This window comes from Dryobates pubescens, chromosome 30, assembly GCF_014839835.1.
Source record: "Dryobates pubescens isolate bDryPub1 chromosome 30, bDryPub1.pri, whole genome shotgun sequence".
Classification (NCBI taxonomy): domain Eukaryota; kingdom Metazoa; phylum Chordata; class Aves; order Piciformes; family Picidae; genus Dryobates; species Dryobates pubescens.
Window position 1 is genome coordinate 9,399,365 of NC_071641.1, and position 6,103 is coordinate 9,405,467.

Genomic DNA, 6,103 nt, shown 5'->3' on the forward strand with positions numbered 1-6,103 from the left:
GAGAGGTGAGCTCCTTGCTGGGGCTCAAGCTGTGCAGGGGCAGTGCCCAGAGGCTGGAGCCAGGCTCTGCTGGGTGCTGCCCAGTGCCAGCACAAGGGGCAGTGCTGGAAGCTGAGGCAGAGGAAGTTGCATGGACAGAGGAGGGAGAAGTTTTCCCCTGTGAGGGTGCCAGAGGCCTGGAGCAGGCTGCCCAGGGGGGTTGTGGAGTCTCCCTCTGTGGAGAGATTCCAACCCCCCCTGGATGTGTTGCTGTGTGAGCTGCCCTGGGTGCCCCTGCCCTGGCAGGGGCTTGGACTGGGGTGAGGTCCCTTCCAGCCCCTCCCATGCTGTGATTCTGTGAAGACCTAGCAGCATCAAATTCCTTACTGCCACTGATTTATACACCAAACCCAATTATTACTTATCCCTTCTTCTCACATAAACCAGCACTTGTAGTACATTTGGGCTGAGGCCAATGGGATGAGGTTTAACAGAGCCAAGTGCTGAGTGCTGCACCTGGGTCACAACAACCCCAGGAAGGCTCCAGGCTGGGGGCATAGGGGCTGGAAAGTGGCCAGCAGGAAAGGCCCTGGGCGTGCTGGGTGGCAGCAGCTGGAGAGGAGCCAGCAGTGGCCAGGGGGGCAAGAAGGGCAGCAGCAGCCTGGCCTGCAGCAGCAATGGTGTGGGCAGCAGGGGCAGGGCAGGGCTTGTGCCCTGGGCTGGGCACTGGGGAGGCCACAGCTTGAGTGCTGCCTTCAGCTCTGGGCCCTCCCTGCCAGAAGGAGCTTGAGGGCTGGAGCAGGGCCAGAGAAGGGCAAGAGAGCTGGGGAAGGGTCTGGAGCAGAGGGCTGGGGAGGAGCAGCTGAGGGAGCTGGGGGTGTGGAGTGTGGAGCAGAGGAGGCTGAGGGAGACCTCCTTGCTCTCTGCAGCTGCTGAGAGGAGGCTGCAGCCAGCTGGGGACTGGGCTCTGCTCCCTAGTGAGGAGAGACAAGGCAAGAGGAAAGAGCCTCAAGCTGCACCAGAGCAGGTTTAGTGTGGGCATGAGGAACAATATCTTCCCTGCAAGGGTTGTTAATCCTGGAACAGGCTGCCCAGGGAAGCAGCCCCATGCCTGGCTGTAGATTTGGTGCTGAGAGACATGGTTTTGGGGTGCACTTGGCAGTGTTAACAGCTGGGCTCATCTTGGATGTCTTCTCCGACCACAGGGATTCTATGACCCTGTTGGTTTAGAGCATAATTAGAGGTGAAATAAGAGGTAGTGGAGAAGTCAAAGCTTAGAGAAAGCCATTTCCACAGGAAATATTTTGAGTATCAGCTTACAAGCAAAAAGTAACCCCCAGATCTGAGCTGTGCTTACAGCCCATGGGATGAAGTTACCCACCCAGATCTCCATTACCATGGTCACAGCCCCTTCTGCTCTGCCTGTCAAGCATGGAAGCAGAAGTTCTCTTTCCAAGTAACTGCACTTTCCTTCCACTTTGTGAGACCCCTGACCACTGAGAAGGATGAACTTGGCCACCTTCAGCAAGAGCAAGTGTAAGGTCCTGCACCTGGGGAGGAGCAACCTCCTGCACCAGGACAGGAGGAGGGGGGAAGTGCTCTGCAGAGAAGGACCTTAACTCCCCTGATCCAGAGAGAAAGGGAACTACTGTGGTGGAGGATACAGAGGTGATGAGGGGCCTGGAGCAGATCTGGGAGCAGCAAAGGCTGAGAGCCCTGGGGCTGAGAGCCTGCAGAAGAGCAGCCCCAGAGGGCAGCTGAGCAATGCTCAGCAAGAGCTAAAGGAGCTGTGGGGGGCAAGAGGCTGGAGCCAGGCTCTGCTGAGTGCTGCCCAGGGCCAGGCCAAGGGGCAGAGAGTGGCAGGCAGGAGGTTGGATGTGAGCAGGAGGAGAAAGTTGTTTGGGGTGAGGCTGCTGGAGGCCTGGAGCAGGCTGCCCAGAGAGGTTGTGGAGTGTCCTGGTGTGGAGAGCTTCCAACCCCCCCTGGGCACTGTGCTGCTGGGCAAGCTGCTGGGGGTGCCCTGCTGGAGCAGGGGCTGGGGCTGGGGGATGCCCAGAGGTCCCTTCCAACCCCTGCCATGCTGGGGGGGGGTTGATTCTGTGCATTGTTGGTGCTTTGCATTGCTGCAGCAGCCAAGGCCCTGCTCTTCCTTTTGCTTTTGCTCTCTGACACTTCCTGACTCTCTGTCTGGTGCAGAAGCAAGGAAAACCCAGCAGGAGAAGCTGCACAGTTGGTCTTGTTGGGGCTTGAATAAACCAACAACTAAGATGAGGATGATGATTTGTTATTCATCTTGGGATTTGTTGTTGTTCTCATTACCATCTTTCCTATTCTCTTTATTACCATTGTTCACCTCACCATCATCAGTAACATCATTATCATCCTTCCTGCAGCAGCCTCCTGGTCAGGCTCCCGTGGGACAGGTAGGTGGCTCCTCCTTGCACACAGAGGCTGTTGCCACCTTTCCCTTCCTCTGCCCCAGGTTTCCCTGGAGCAGAATAAATCCCCCCCAGGCTTAGCTTTGGCTGCTCTTGCTCAGGCAGCTGTGCCAGGGAGCTGCTGTGCCCTGTGTGATCTGTCCCTTGCCCTGTGTGATCTGTCCCTTGCCCTGTGCTAAGGGCTTGGACTAACTGATCCTGCCTGTAAGAGAGGAAAGAAAGGATATGGGAAGAGCTGAGAATGGAAGCTCCAACCAATGTCTGTGACCTGCAGGACAGGAGAAAGAAGAAGAAGAGGGTGTTGAGTACTGCTGGGAGAGGAGAGCACAGAGCTGGACCTCCCCAGGCTCTTGTAGGGAGAGGAAAAATCCCTTCCCTGCACCAGCTGAGGAGATGCCAAAGTGTCTGTGAAGTGCTGCTCTCAGCCTGGTTTGCCATTAAACATCTGGGCATCTTCTCCCTTTTCCCCCCTTCTGCCCTTCTTTCCCCTTCTGCCCTTCTTTCCCCTTCTCCCCTTTTTTCCTCTTCTCCCCTTTTTTCCTCTTCTCCCCTTTTTTCCTCTTCTTCCCTTTTTCCTCTTCTCCCCTTTTCCCCTTCTTTCCCCTTCTCCTCTTTCCCCCCCTCCTGGAGGACAGGAGAAAGAACAAGGGGGTTTGGAGTAAGAAAACCCAGCAGGAGAAGCTGCAGCTGTAGTCCTGTTTGGGTTGAAATGAGCCACCAAGCATGATGATGATGATGATGATGATTGGATATTGATAGTATTGGGTTTTATAGTCATTATTATTGTTTATTCCTATTACCACTCTTTATTATTCATTATTATTATTCTCATTATCATCCACATTATTAACACAATTAACAATACTGTTAGCATTGTTAATATTCCAGCTGCAAAGTCTGAGAGACAGACAGACAGATGGACCCTCCACAGTGTGTGCAGGGAGGGAAGGGGCAGCAGGGAGCTCAGCACTTCCTGGTGGATTTCTTTGTTCAGAACTTGTTCCTTGATGAATTAAATCAATTTACAAAAGGCAGTAGGGCACAAAGTGGAGCCCAGGAGGTTGGAGCTGAGCAGGAGGAGAAAGTTGTTTGGTGTGAGGCTGCTGGAGGCCTGGAGCAGGCTGCCCAGAGAGGTTGTGGAGTCTGCTGGTGTGGAGAGCTTCCAACCTCCCCCTGGGCACTGTGCTGCTGGGCAAGCTGCTGGGGGTGCCCTGCTGGAGCAGGGGCTGGGGGATCTCCAGAGCTCCCTTCCCACCCCCACCCCCATGCTGGGGCTGTGTGAGTTTTTTTTCCTCTAGAATCATTACTTTCTCTTACTTACTCCTCAAGCCCAGGGTATTTTTAGGCTCCTGATAAATCTGGTATTTTCCAAGACCCGAGGAGAGGTCATTCTATTAGTAGCAAGAAGCAGCATGAAGACAAGGAGGGAGGGGTGAGGGTTGGGGGGGGGAGGGGGGAGGGGGACTTGGGAAGTCAGGAAGCAGGTTGGGAAAATTTTTGTCCCAATTAAAAATAGACTCAGTAGAACTTTCATCTCACTTCCCAATCATTTGGGTCTGGTGACACCTTTTGAAGGAGCCAAAGGGAAAGGCACAGAATCCCAGCAGCCCTCTCCCTGCAAGGAGACAGCACCGCTCTCAGCCAGCACAGCTGCCAGCAGCTCCTCTTGGAAATCACTGTGGCTTTATTTTCCCTCCCTTTGCAGAGGCTTTTGGACAGGGATTTTAGGCACCAATGTCAGGCAGGCAAGGCAGGAGCCAGCACGTTTCCTGTGCGTGGTGGTGCACAGCCACCGGCCCTCACCCACGGCCCTCAGCTTCTCCCTTCGGGTTGCTCAGGGTTGGTTTGACACCAGGGAACGAGGAGGGAATTGTCACAACCATGATTGATGCTTTCCACCTCCTGATCCCCACCAGCACATTGATCCTTTCCACCTCCTGATCCCCACCAGCACATTGATCCTTTCCACCTCCTGATCTCCACCAGCACATTGATCCTTTCCACCTCCTGAACCCCACCAGCACATTGATCCTTGCCACCTCCTGATCCCCACCAGCACATTGATCCTTTCCACCTCCTGAACCCCACCAGCACATTGATCCTTGCCACCTCCTGATCTCCACCAGCACATTGATCCTTTCCACCTCCTGATCCCCACCAGCACATTGATCCTTTCCACCTCCTGATCCCCACCAGCACATTGATCCTTGCCACCTCCTGAACCCCACCAGCACATTGATCCTTGCCACCTCCTGATCCCCACCAGCACATTGATCCTTGTCACCTGATCTCCACCAGCACATTGATCCTTTCCACCTCCTGATCTCCACCAGCACATTGATCCTTTCCACCTCCTGATCCCCACCAGCACATTGATCCTTTCCACCTCCTGATCCCCACCAGCACATTGATCCTTGCCACCTCCTGAACCCCACCAGCACATTGATCCTTGCCACCTCCTGATCTCCACCAGCACATTGATCCTTGTCACCTGATCTCCACCAGCACATTGATCCTTTCCACCTCCTGAACCCCACCAGCAGATTGATCCTTTCCACCTCCTGATCTCCACCAGCACATTGATCCTTTCCACCTCCTGATCTCCACCAGCACATTGATCCTTGCCACCTCCTGATCCCCACCAGCACATTGATCCTTTCCACCTCCTGATCTCCACCAGCACATTGATCCTTTCCACCTCCTGATCCCCACCAGCACATTGATCCTTGCCACCTCCTGATCCCCACCAGCACATTGATCCTTTCCACCTCCTGATCTCCACCAGCACATTGATCCTTTCCACCTCCTGATCCCCACCAGCACATTGATCCTTTCCACCTCCTGATCCCCACCAGCACATTGATCCTTGCCACCTCCTGAACCCCACCAGCACATTGATCCTTGCCACCTCCTGATCCCCACCAGCACATTGATCCTTGTCACCTGATCTCCACCAGCACATTGATCCTTTCCACCTCCTGATCCCCACCAGCACATTGATCCTTGCCACCTCCTGAACCCCACCAGCACATTGATCCTTGCCACCTCCTGATCTCCACCAGCACATTGATCCTTGTCACCTGATCTCCACCAGCACATTGATCCTTTCCACCTCCTGAACCCCACCAGCAGATTGATCCTTTCCACCTCCTGATCTCCACCAGCACATTGATCCTTTCCACCTCCTGATCTCCACCAGCACATTGATCCTTGCCACCTCCTGATCCCCACCAGCACATTGATCCTTGTCACCTGATCTCCACCAGCACATTGATCCTTTCCACCTCCTGATCTCCACCAGCACATTGATCCTTGTCACCTGATCTCCACCAGCACATTGATCCTTTCCACCTCCTGAACCCCACCAGCACATTGATCCTTTCCACCTCCTGATCCCCACCAGCACATTGATCCTTGCCACCTCCTGATCCCCACCAGCACATTGATCCTTTCCACCTCCTGATCCCCACCAGCACATTGATCCTTGTCACCTGATCTCCACCAGCACATTGATCCTTGCCACCTCCTGATCTCCACCAGCACATTGATCCTTTCCACCTCCTGGTCTCCACCAGCACATTGATCCTTGCCACCTCCTGATCTCCACCAGCACATTGATCCTTGCCACCTCCTGATCCCCACCAGCACATTGATCCTTTCCACGTCCTGATCTCCACCAGCACATT